Source organism: Macrotis lagotis, chromosome 1, assembly GCF_037893015.1.
Source record: "Macrotis lagotis isolate mMagLag1 chromosome 1, bilby.v1.9.chrom.fasta, whole genome shotgun sequence".
NCBI classification, from domain to species: domain Eukaryota; kingdom Metazoa; phylum Chordata; class Mammalia; order Peramelemorphia; family Peramelidae; genus Macrotis; species Macrotis lagotis.
This window is the reverse complement of record NC_133658.1, coordinates 902996459-903010630: the sequence shown is the minus strand read 5'-3', so window position 1 is coordinate 903010630 and position 14172 is coordinate 902996459.

Below are 14172 nucleotides of genomic sequence, written 5' to 3'. Positions count from 1 at the left end.
ATAACTCTAGTATCTCCAGGATCAAAGCAAAAATCCTCTGGTGTTCAAAGTCCTGTAAAACTTATTCCCTGCCTCTGCCATTTGAATCTTCTCGCACTTTTATGATGTAAATAGCCCTTGATCTAGTGTCACTGATCTTTTTCCTGTTCCAAGGCAAAGACACTCCATCTCTCCACAAGGCATTTTCTCTGGATGCCCCCGATGTCCATAAGGCTCTTTTTCCAGGATCTCTTCCTCCTGAATTCCTTGGATTCCTTCAAGTTCCACCTAAAATCCCATTTTCTCCAGGATATCTTTTTCCTTCTGGAAATTATTTCCAATTTATCCTGTATATACCTGGTTAGTCCCTTTTAATTGTCTGCTCTAATAGACTGTAAACTTCTAGAGGGCAGGGGCTGTCATTTACCTCATTATGTATTCCCTGTGATTAATAGAGTGCCTGGCACTTATTAGGCTCTAAATCAATGTTTTTTTTGAGTTACTGACTATTCAACTTTGGATTACTTTTGGTGATACTAATCCCCAATATCAATCAAAATATGTGTTACCCTCCATGAGAATTTTTCTGATCCCTCTGCCTACAAACATCTTCTCCTTCTAAGGCAGGAATTTTAGATTTATGTTTTCCACTTTGTTTTTACTTACCTATCTTCATTCTTGCTTCCTTCACTGTATCATCCCCACTCCCCACCCACACAAAGAAAATTTAAGTTCATTGATGACATGAGTTATTTAAATTTAATCTTTGCATTTCCTTTACCTAGGGAGCTTGATACAAAATATTTACTTAATAAATAATGTTTGAGTGAATGAATGAATGAAATAAACAAGGTGAAATTACTAAAACTGAAAGTTAGGTAAAAAATGAGGTAAATGGATTCATAGAGCTGTTTTTCCAAAAAACTGGAAATTGAGGGGATGCCTATCAATTGAGGATTGGTTGAACAATTTATGGAATATGAATGATATAGAGTATCACTGCTCTATAAGAAATTATGAATGATTGATTCTAGAAAAGAATGGAAAAATTATTTTGACCTGATGCTGAGCAAAGGGAGCAGAACTGAGAGAACATTGTACACATTAAAAACAAGATTGTGAGTTGATCAACTTTGATGGATGCAGTTCCTCTCAGCATTCAGAGAGCTGGGACAACCCTGGGAGATTTGTTATGGACATTGCCATCCACATCCAGCTGAAGAAAGCAAAACAAAAAACCAAACTATAGAATCTGAATGAATGCTATGTTCACTTTTTAAAAATTTCTCTTATTTTTTCCTTCCTATCCCAAGGTTTTCATTTCTTTCCCCATAATCCTAGTTCCTCATAAAAATGACTAATATGTAAACATATTAAACTCCAATATACATGTACAATACTCACTAGACTGTTCACTGCTGAGGGGAGGATGTGGAAAGGGAAGGTGAAAAAAAATTCTGTAGCATAAATATACTTGTGGTGAATGTTGGAAAACTGCCATAACATGTAGTAAAATATCAATAAGAAAAACAATTGAGGGATTGGAACCTAGGTTGGATGCCAAACAACCTGGATTGATTAATAATTTTTAATGTAAGTCATTGAAGATTATATTTCATTCAGAAAAGGAGTGTGGATTTAATGACATTTCTTAGGATTGATTTCAGATGGGAAAAGTTATCCATTGCAAAGCATCGAGAATTGCTTTGCACAATTGCTGTTTAGTAAAAACTTAGTAAAAGTTCCAGTAAAAATCCATTCAGACTAACACATTTTAAATCTCCAAGTTAAGTTCAATTTCAGGAGTCTAAATTGTTCCTAAAATTGGCATCCTGCAAATCTGACTGAATACCGTTAGTGGTATTGTTCAACCCCAGTTATAGCATTCTCTATCCTGTGAAGTAATCATGTACTTGGCACCCTATTTAGGGAAAATAATTAAAGAGCTGTTTTTGTTTCTTTTATCTCTGAATGGACAACTCTTGTTATTTTGGGTTCAAGAGTGTGCCTCTTAGACATGTGGAAGAAAAAATCAAAGAGATTATAGATGGAAGGGAGAACTGTATTTATTGCAGAAAAAGGAGTCAAACATATGATAAATGACTAGAAGGTCTTCAGATCTGCATCACCTGAAATTTATATAAATAAGCCTGGGGCAAACATTTGCATAATTTCATTTCCCAGTTATATTATGGTTTACTTCTCCATTCCTCAGAGATACTATGTAATACAAAGCTCACAATATTTGGAGTTAAAGGATTTGAGTTTCACCCTTTGTCCTGCTTCTTAATAATTCTTTTAAGTTCTTTGGGGCAAGAGAGCATTCTTGGAGTCAAGATGGTGGCGTGAAGCTAACCTGATCCTAGAGCCTTTCCCCACCAAAGATAATTGAAGCCTCTATTCTGACATTCACACTGCAAGTCCTACCAAGAAAAAGAAGAAGATTCAAAGAAGTTTTCAATGTAGACATCGTGGAGGTCTTTTTTTGGGGGAAAGGTGAAGTAATGTCCAGGAGGTAGGAGCATGGGGAAAACCAGCAGGAGGCTTTTAGCCACAGTGCAATCCATGTCCAGAAGCAGCTTAATAATAACAGAAGTCCCATCAGCTAGATGGCAAGTCAGCAGGGTGGATCCCAGCCCTAAACAGTCTGTACCCTGAAAACACTGGAGTAAAAGACGGACTGGGTGGGAGCAATCTTCTGTTACGTCAGAACCTGGACATAAAGGAGGAAAAAAAAATCCCTCTGTAAATGCAAGGCCTGGACTTCATCGACAACATCTTGGCCAATAACAAGCCAGGGATCAGACCCCAGTCCCAGCAAAATAAATGCTTGGATCTATACTCCATATACCCCAGGAGCAGAAGTAAAATGGCAAAGATGAACAAAAAAGCTAAAAGAGCGCTCATTATGGAAAACTACTTTACAAAGATGACAACAATGCTGTGTCTAAAGAAGAAAACAGTGAAAAATCACTCACAGGGGAGATATCAAAACAGTCTATAAATTGGACTCAAACACAAAAGCTCATTGAAGAGCTTAGAAAAGAATTTAAAAACCAAAGGAGAGAGGTAGAAGAGAAATGGAAAAACGAAATGAAAGCAGGAAAATTGTGAAAATTTGACCAAAGGAATCAACTCTGTTAAAAGTAAAAATAACCAACTGGAAAAGGAAACACAGATGCTAATTGAACAAAATAAAATCCTGAAAATTAGAATTGAACAATTAGAAAACAACGAATCTACAAGACTACAAGATTCCATCAAACAAAATAAAAAGGCTGAAAAAAATTGAAGAAAATGTAAAGTACCTTCTAGGTATAACAAATGATCTGGACAACAGATCCAGAAGAGACAATCTATGAACCAATGGACTACTAGAAAGTCTGGACCAACAGAAGAACCTGGAAAACATCATGCAGGAAATTGTAAGAGAACACTAGAACATGATAACAATATAACCATTGAAAGAATCCACATAACCCCTCCAGAAAGAGATCCCAGGATAAAAACTCCAAAGGCTGTAATAGCCAAATTCCAGAACCCTCAAATAAAGGAGAGAATATTGCAAGCAGCAAAAATAAAACAATTCAAATAGAAAGGGAACATAATTAGACTCACACAGGACTTATCAGCCTTAACTTTGAAGGCTGGAAGAACTGGAATAACATATTTTAGAGAGCTAAGGACCTGGAATTACAACCCAGAATGTACTACCCTCCAAAATTCAGGGGAAAAGATGGATGTTCAATGAAATAGAGGACTTCCAGAATTTCCTGACACAAAGACCAGAACTGAACAGAGAAAGAATTCAATTGCCAAATACATTTCTGAAGAGTTGCTTTACAAAGGTAAATGAATGGGGCAGCTAGGTGGCATAGTGGATAAAGCACCTGCCTTGGAGTCATGAGTACCTGGGTTCAAATCTGATCTCAGACACTTAATAATTACCTAGCTGTGTGGCCTTGGGCAAGCCACTTAACCCCATTTGCCTTGCAAAAAGGTAAATGAAAAGGGGACTGAAAAAACAAAACTGTTTTAAACAAATAATGTTGGTCAACTATCAAAATGTATACAACCCTAAAAGGGAAGATATAACACTTCTAATTCTTTAGAACTTTACTTCTCTAAGAATAATTAAAAGGTAGAATATAATTGAAGAGAATGAACTTAAAGGATATGGGTATAATTGAGTCTTATCTCTCAATTGAAGAGGTCCAAGATGACATCACTATATTTGATACAAAAAGCCCTGAAAAAAAGCAGGGGTGCTAACTTTAGCTTAAATGTCTCATTATATTTTGACTCATTTTAATCACAAAATGCTCAGCACCTTGTCTAGAAAGGGCATCATAAACTGTGAGGACCTGAGACTGTTTCTGTTACTTACAGTCATTTGTAAAGTTCTCAAGTGAGACCTCTAGAGCCCCCAGTACTTAGAGATCCTCAAGATTCTCTCAGTTAATTAGATCAGGGTTTGATTTAACTGGTGCTTTATTTAACAAGGGGTTAAATACCCTGGGTGGGGAGTGGGGGGGATGTAAAGTGGGAGAGACAACAGGACTTGCTTCACTTAACAAGGTGTTAAGTACCTTGGGTGGCGGGGAAGTAAAGTGTGAAAGAAAATAGGCCTGGTGGGAGAGGCACAAATAGTTTAAGAAATGATATAGCTTTGGATGACACTTTGGCTTGTGAGGAGGACTGTGTGTACTTGAAAGATACTTGGAAAAGAGGGTAAGGTAACAAATGATTATAATTATAATTTGATGCAATTTGAATCAATTCTGCTTATCAAGCAATCAAGTAAACAATCTGTGATAATATTTTGATAACAATAGGAGCTTACCAAGCAATCAAATAATTGAACTATGATTGATGATACCTGATTAATAGTATTAGAGTGATAAATAACACAAGGGAAGAGGCACAAAGATTTATAATTTTAGAGGAAAAGAAGGGATAATGTGAATGATGAATAAATTCTATTCAATAGATTTATCCAAGTTAAAAATCTAACTTAATCTACAGGGAAGGGGGGGCACCTGGAAAAGGGAAAGATAAGGGAAGAAGGGACTGATAAAAGGGAAGTAAAAATTAAATGAAAATAACCTGAAAGTTATATATTTAAAAGAATAGTCAAAGGAGAAAGGTAGTAAAATTTTGGTGAGGAGGAATAAGAGAAAAGAAAAGAGATAAATATAAATGGAGAAAGATAGCATGGAGGGAAATACAGAATTAGTAATCTTAACTGTAAATGTGAATGGGATGAACTGTCCCATAAAGTGGAAGTGGGATAGCAGAATGGATTAAAAGCCAGAATCTTACAATATGTTGTTTACAAGAAACACATTTGAAACAGAAAGAAACACATAGGGTAAAAGTAAAAGGCTGGAGCAAAATATATCATGCCTCAGTGGAAGTAAAAAAATCTGGGGTAGCGATCTTAATCTTAGATTAAGTAAAAACAAACATCAATCTCATTAAAAGGGATAAGGAAGGAAACTATATCTTAAAAGGCACCATTGGAAATGAAATTATATCATTACTAAACATGCATGCACCTAGTGGTATAGCATCCAGATTCCTAGAGGACAAGTTGAGTGAATTACAAGGAGAAATAGACAGCATTTAATAATGGTAAATCTCAACCTCCCTCTCTCAGAACTAGATAAATCTAACAACAAAATAAACAAGAAGGAAGTTAAGAAGATGAATGAAATCTTAGAAAATTTAGATATGTTAGACCTCTGGAGAAAACTTAATTGGGATAGAAAGGAATATATCTTTCTTTCTGCAGTACATGGCACTTCACCAAAACTGATCATGAATTAGGGCCCCAAAACCTTAAAATCAAATGCAGGAAGACAGAAATAATTAATAGACACTTCTCAGACCATGATGCAATAAAAATTGCATGTAATAAAAAGTCAGGAAAAGATAAACCAAGAAATAATTGGAAATTAAATAAATTTATCTTAAATAATGGGTGAATCAAACAGCAAATATTAGAAATAATCAATAACTATATCCAAGAAAATGATAATAATGAGACATCATACTAAAATTTATGGGATGTGCTCAAGGCAGTTTTGAGGAGAAACTTTATATCTCTAAATGCCCATATGAATAAAATAGAAAAAGAGGAGATCAATGAATTGGGTATGTAGCTAAAAAAGCTAGAAAAAGAACAAATTAAACAACCCCAATAAATACCAAATTAGAAAGTCTGAAAATCAAGGGAGAGATTAATAAAATTAAAAGCAAGAAAGACCATTGATCTAATAAATAAAACTAAGAGTTGCTTTTATGAAAAAGACAATAAAATAGACAAACCTCTGGATAATCTGATTTAAAAAAAAGAAAGAAAAATAACCAAATTACCAGTATCAAAAATGAAAAGAGTGAATTAACTACCACTGAGGAGGAAATAAAAGAGATAATTCAGAGCTATTTTGCTGAACTGTATGCCAATAAATTGGACAACTTGAGTGAAATGGATGAATATTTATAAAAATACAAACTGCCCAGATTAACAGAAGAGGAAGTAAATGACTTAAATAACTCCATTTAGGAAAAGAAATGGAAGAAACCATCAATAAACTCCCTAAGAAAAAGTCTCCAGGTCCAGATGGATTTACAAGTGAATTCTACCAAACATTTAAGGAAGAATTAATTCCTATTCTACATGAACTATTTTAAAAAAATAGGAGAGGAAGGAGTTCTGCCAGACTCCTTTTATGACACCAGCATGGTGCTGATACCTAAACCAGGAAGAGCCAAAACAAAGAAAATTATAGACCAATTGCCCTAATGAATATTGATGCAAAAATATTAGGTAAAATTTTAGCAATGAGACTACAACAAGTTATCAGGATAATATACCATGATCAGGTTGGATTTATACCAGGCAGGCAGGGATGGTTCAACATTAGGAAAACACTCAATATAATTAAACATATCAATAGTAAAACTAAAAGAAATTTTATGATTATCTCCATAGATGCTGAAAAGGCCTTTGATGAAATACAACATCCATTCCTATCAAAAATACTAGAAAGTTTAGGAATAAATGGAGTTTTCCTTAAAATAATAAATAATATCCATCTAAAGCCACCAAAATATTATATTTAATGATAATAAACTCGGAGCATTTCCAATAAATTCAGGGGTGAAGCAAGGATACTCATTATCACCATTACTATTCAATATAGTATTAGAAATGCTAGCAGTAGCAATAAGAGAAGAAAAAGAAATGGAAGGAATCAGAATTGGCGATGAGGGAGCAAAACTTTCCTTCTTTGCAGATGATATGATGGTATACCTAGAGAACCCAAGAAAATCATCTAAAAAACTTCTTGAAACAATTAACAAATTCACCAAAGTAGCAGGATATAAAATAAACCCACATAAATCACAAGCATTTCTATATATAAACAACAAAGCCCAAGAACAAGAAATAGAAAGAGAAATTCCATTTTAAAATAACTGTTAAGACAACATTAAATATCTGGGAGTCTACCTCCCAAGACAAACCCAGAAACTGTATGGACATAATTATAAAGCTTTCCTCACCCAAATAAAATCAGATCTAAATAATTGGAAAAATGTCAAAATGCTCATGGATAGGTTGAGCTAATATAATAAAAATGACAATTCTACCCAAATTACATTGCCTCATCAATACCATACCAATCAAACTACCAATGAACTACTTTACTGAGCTAGAAAAAATTAGCAACAAAATTCATCTGGAGCAACAAAGTTCAAGAATAGCAAGGGAACTGATGAAAAAAAAATGTAAAGGAAGCTGGCCTAGCTCTACCAGAGCTAAAATTACACTATAAAGCAGCAGTCATCAAAACTGCCTGGTACTGGTTAAGAAATAAAGTAATGGATCAGTGGATTAGGGTAGGTTCGAAAGAAACTGCAGTAAATGACTACAGCAATCTACTGTTTAACAATTCCAAAGACATTAGCCTCTGGGATAAGAACTCATTATTTGACAAAAATTGTTGGGAAAACTGGAAAATAGTATGGCAAAAACTAGGCATAGATCCCATCTCACTCCCTGTATCAAAATAAGGTCAAAAAGGGTAAATGATTTAGATATAAAGAGCGCTACCATAGATAAATTAATAGACCAAAAAATACTCCAGCTATTTGATCTGTGGAAAAGGTATAAATTTATGATCAAACAAGAATGAGAGCACATTATAAACTGCAAAATGAATGATTTTGACCATATTAAATTAAAACATTTTTCATTAATAAAATCAATGCTGCCAAAATTAGAAGAAAAGCAGAAAGCTAGGAAACAACCTTCACAGCCAGGAGTTCTGATAAAGGTCTTGTTTCTAAAATATATAGAGTATTTCATCAAATTTATAAGATCACCCAATTGATAAATGGTTAAAGGATATGAACACACAGTTTTCAAATGAAGAAATTAAAGCTCTCTCTCTCTCTCTCTCCCTATATATATATATATATATATATATATATATATATATATATATATATATATGAAAAAATGATCCAAATTACTATTGATAAATTGCAAATTAAAACAACAATGAGGTATCATCTCACACCCATTAGATTAGCCCAGATGAGAAAAAGGGGAGATGATTAGTGTTGGAGAGGTTGTGGGAGAATTGGGACATTGAAGCATTGCTGGTGGAGTTGTGAATGGCCCTAACCTTTCTGGAGAGCAATTTGGAACTATGCCCAAAGAAGAATAAAACTTTTCATACCCTTTGACCCAGCAATTCCAATTCTAGGACTATATCCTAGAATATAATCCTACACATTCCAAAATATTTATAGCAGCCCTTTTGTAGTGGCAAAGAATTGGAAATTGAGGGGATGCCTATCCAATGGGGAATGGCTAAACAAGTTATGGTACATGAATATTATGGAATATTATTGTTCTATAAGAAACCATGAATGGTTGGACTCTAGAGAAGCATGGAATGACTCGTGGGATCTGATGCTGAGTGAAGGGAGTAGAGCCAAGAGAACAATATATCCATCAACAATATTATGAGATGAACGACCCTGATGGAAGCAGATCCTCTCAACAGTCCAGAGAGCTAGGACAACTGTATTTGACTGGTTATGGACTATATTATCTCCAACCAGAGGAAGAAAAACAAAACAAAACACACAGTAAAAAACAAGCCTTTAGAGTCTGATGAACATTTTATAAAAATGATCTCTTTCCCTTAATCTTAATTCCTCACACCAAAAATTACTAATTTGTAAATGTGTTTAACAAAATATGTATGTAAAATGCTAATGGGACTATTCCCTGCTGAGGAGAGGCAGGGTCAGAAGGGAGGGTGGAGGGAAATTTTGTGACTTGGAAATATGTGTGTACAAATGGATGAAAATAAAGAGAAAAAAAGAAAGTATTCTCTATTTTCTCACTGTTTAAACTGTTACATAGCAAACGTTTTAATAAATTCTTATTGACTGAATGTAGGAGAATGTAGGTGTTGATGTTTCTGGCCTTGAATTTCTTCCTTTGTAAGTCGGAGTTGGATGAAATGATCTTTACCATCTTTTCCAAATCTAGATCTAACTAAAATTTTAAATGCTTACTGCAGACAATGCAGGAAAAAGAATAGAAAAGAAAATTGCAAAAAAGCTAAAGGAATTGCTTAGGATTTTGAACTTTATGTTAAAGTTGGGCTCTTTTCCCAGCTTGTATTATGGGGAGCAGTCTCAAGCTTCCAGATTTCTCATGTTGCTGTTTTTAGAGCTACTTCTATGGATTTAAAAGTTTTTGGTGTTTTCTAAAGTGGTGTGATATGGGAAGAGATGTGATCACTGCTCCACTGGGCTTCACTCTGGTCCTTACCAGAGAAGGACCTCAGATCCCTTGTAATGGCAATGGATACTGCAATGGATGCAGGAGCTCCTCAGGGCTCCTGTTCTTTTGGGACTGGAAACAATACTGTTCCTCAGGGTGCCTGATCTTTGTTCCTCTCTGCCTTTGACTACGACTATGACCCAGAAGTGGGCCTAGACATTGGAGTTGCCTAACAATGTCTGGCTCTAGCATATGGGTCCCCTTTAATCTCTTTTTGATCAGTTGCCAGGTCCCCTTATGCTCTCTGACCTGAGAACTCCCAAAGCTGCTGCTACTTCTGTCACCACCACCTGGTCCCAATCACCACTGGGGTTTCTAGCTAGTCTCCACTCCCGTGTCATAGATCTCTCTTTCAGACCTCCTAAATTTTCTTGGCCTGGAAGAATGTCTCTCTCTGCCATTCAAGAATTCAATTTAAAGATGTTATTTTAAAATTGTTTGGAGGCAGAAGGGAATACTAGCAATATTAACTGTAGGAGAGCAGGAGACTGGTCAAAAGAAACAATTATTCTTGCTACTGTAGGGGAACGAGGACCTTTCTTGGATAATTACCAGAGCACAGGCCAGGGGAGCAGTACTCACACCTGCCCCTAGATCATACAAATTTGGAAGTACTAAAAACCTATAGACCCTCAGAATTAACTCTGAAAATAGAAGCACAAAAGACCTAAAGATTGGAACAAAGTCACCTCCATCCTGGGAGCAAAACCTCAAAAATCAAGAAATGAACTGGAAGAATTAGCAAACAACAACAAAGAACCTGACCATAAAGTTACTATGGTGATAAAAAGGATCAAGACACAAACCAAAGAAGACAACAAATTTCAAAGCAAAACTTTTGAAAAGCAAAGTCTTGTAAAAGGAAAATGTGAATTAGACAGAGTGCAACAAGAATTTCTGGAAGAACTCAAAATGGATTTAGAAAACCAAATAAGAAGAGTAGAGGAAAAATTTTGAAAAAAGTGAGACATGGCTACACATGTATTACTTATAATGAATTGTTTGCCACTAATGAGAACTCGTTCATATTAAATATGAATGTTAAAATTTCTTTTTTATGTAAATGGGGAAAATAGAATATTAAATAAAAAGAAAAAGGAAAATAAATGGGAGCAATACAAGAAAATTATGAAAAGACAAAAAAAGCACAAAAATATGGAACAAAAGAATTATCCAATTGGTAAAAGAGACCTGAAGAGAAAAGTTCCTTACAACACAGAATTTGTGAAATGAAAAATGAAGCATAAAGATCTTTAAAAAGTAGAATTGATCAAATGCAAAAAGAAATATAAAAGTTTACTGAAGAAAATAATTCTTTAATAAATAAAATTGAGCATGTGGAAACTAATAACTAATGAGGCATCAAGAAACAGTAAAACAAAATCAAAAGAATGAAAAAATAAAAGAAAATGTGAAATATCTCCTCGACCAAGAAAATACATTGAAGAGAAATTGAAAGATTTCATCAATCATCTCCTGAAAGAAATCCCCAATTGAAAACTCCTAGGAATATTACAGCCAAATTTCAAAACTCCAGGTCAAAGAGAAAATATTTCAAGCAGCCAGAATAAAACCACAATCAGGATTACACAAGATTAGCAGTTACTATATTAAAGGAGTGAAGGGTTTGGAATAGGATATTCTGGAAAACATTAGAGCTGGGATTACAACTAAAAATAACCTTCCCAGCAAAACTATGTATAATCCTTCAAAGAAAAAAAAATAGATATTTAATGAAATGGAGGGATTTTAAGCATTCCTGATGAAAAGAACAGAGCTGAATAGAAAATATGATTTTTAAATATAAGACTCAAGAGAAGCATAAAAAAGTAAACATGAAAAAGAATAAGGGTTTTAATCAGGTTAAGATGATAATTATAATTCTTAAGAACATTATTATTATTAGGGCAATTAGAAGAAGTATATATAGACACAGGGCACAGATGTGAATTGATTGAGATGGGATGATTTTTAAAAATATAAGTAAGAGATGAGAAAGAGGGATACACTAGGGAAGGAAGAAGGGAGAGGAAGAATGAGGAAAATTATTTTAAATAAAAGATACACAAGGAGGAGTTTTTACAGTGGAGGGGAAACTGATGAAGGGGAAGCCAATGATTGAACATTACTCACATCTAAATTAATTCAAAGAGGGTATATATATATATATATGTATATATGTATATGTATATACATATATACATATATATATATATATATTCAATTGGTAATAGAAATCTTACCCAACATGGAAGTAGGAGGGAAAGGGGATAAGGAAAATGGAGAGGGAGAGGGAGGTGAAAAAGGAAGGGAAGATCGAAGAAGGTAGTGGTCAGAGAAAAAAAGGAAAGAGACAGGGTAAAAAGTGAGAAATAAGAATAGACAAGAAAAAAGGATGGTGGGAAATGTACTGTAATCATAAATGTGAATGTGAATAGGATGAGCTTGATTATAAAATAGAATGGATTGGAAACTAGAATATAATTATTTTGTTTATAATAAACACACTTGAAACAGAGACACACAGAGAATCCTGAATAATGACTCTGTAAGGAAAATAAAGGATCCATAAATATAGAATTGGTAGGATGCTAAAGGTCATTGAGTCCAAATCCTTCATTTTCTTGATGAAGAAACTGAAGCCCAGTGATCAAAGATCTTAAGCAAGTTTAGAACTTGAAAGAGCCATAGGGGTATTTAGTGCAATCTCCTCATCTTTGTTAATCTAAATTTTCATAGTAGATGACATATTAAAATGATCTTTTTTAAAAATCCCTACCCTTCTCCATAAAAAATCCCCCTTTATCCCTGTATAGACAGCTGTTTCTTTTAATAAAGAATCTAAAATGGAAAAAAAAACATACTTTGGCTAAATTGACCAGCATATCAGTCAAAGTCCTATGGTACATTCAGTGTACCAACTCATAGTAACCCTTCATGAAGAAGGGAGCACTACATACTTATAATTTTTTCTGAGGTCAAATTTGATCATTATGTAATTGCTTTGTATTTACATTGTCTAGCATAGTGCCTGGTGAAATGAAATATTATCTAAATGTTTATTGATCGATTGTGATTTTTCAATATTCCATTTTTATACTTTTCTTGATTTTTACAGAAAGGGAAATGGAGCCCCAAAGAAGTTAAATGACTTGCCCGAAGTGACATAGGTTGTATGGTGCAGAAGCCAGATAATCTGACTCCAAATCTAGCATTCTTTTCACTAATATACATTGAGTAAATCAAAGAGGATTGAAATAACAAAGGGACATAGTAATTTTTCCTGACAGGCCCAGGAAGAGGTGGTGTTAAACATAAATCTTTCCATTTTCTAGAAGGAAAAATTGATTCTGACATATCATTTGTCCAAGAAAATCACTGAAGCTAGTAAGAGTCAGTCTATAAATACTCAAACTCCTGCCTTCAAGATTAGCAAAGCTATATTCCTCCTCTCCCCCAGAATCATCAGACTTTTTCCTCCACCTAGAATCCAAGAGTGACAATTGGAAGGGATTTCAAGGTCCAACCTTTGCTTAGAGAAGAATCCTTTCTACAATGTTGCCTCAAGTAGCCATCTGGCCTCTCAGGCATGACAGAAGTCACCTCTTTTTCCAGGCAGCCACTTTTGGCCAGTAATGTTGGTTAGGAACTTTTTCCTGACCTCAGTTTTAAGTCTGCTTCTTTATAGCTTTGACCAATTCCTTCTCATTCTGCTTTTTACAGTCAAGCAGAACATCTTTTCACATGACAGCCTTTCAGATTCTTGAATATAGTCATTATGTTGTCTGCCACCCCGCCTTCACCCTCATTTTCGTTATTTCAGGGTATATATATTTCTAGTTCCTTCAAGCAATCTTTCTATGACAATAAGAATAAATTAGCATTTTTAAGTACTTTTCATATATTATTCATTTGAACTTAAAAAAACCCCTGAATTGTAGGTGCTGTTATTATTATTATCCTTATTTTACAGATAAGGAAACTGAGGTAGACAGTGATTAAGAAGTGACTTACCCAGGGCCCCACAGCTAGTAAGTGTGAGGTTGGATTTGAACTTGGGTTTCCTAAGACTCTAAGTCTAAATGCTCTCTTTACTGCAGCATAAAGTCACCAGGTCCCTCACTATCCTCCTATGCAGGTTCTCCTATTTGTGGTTCTTTTTCTCACTGTGTGGTAAGAAACTCATACCCCCTGATCTGAACTAGCAAGGACAGAATGAGGAGAGTCCTTCAGAACTATTAAGCCTATATTCTGGCCATTAAGTATTTCATGCCTCAGTTTAAGAAAGCATTCACTTTAGGGGACTGCCATATCCCCCTCCT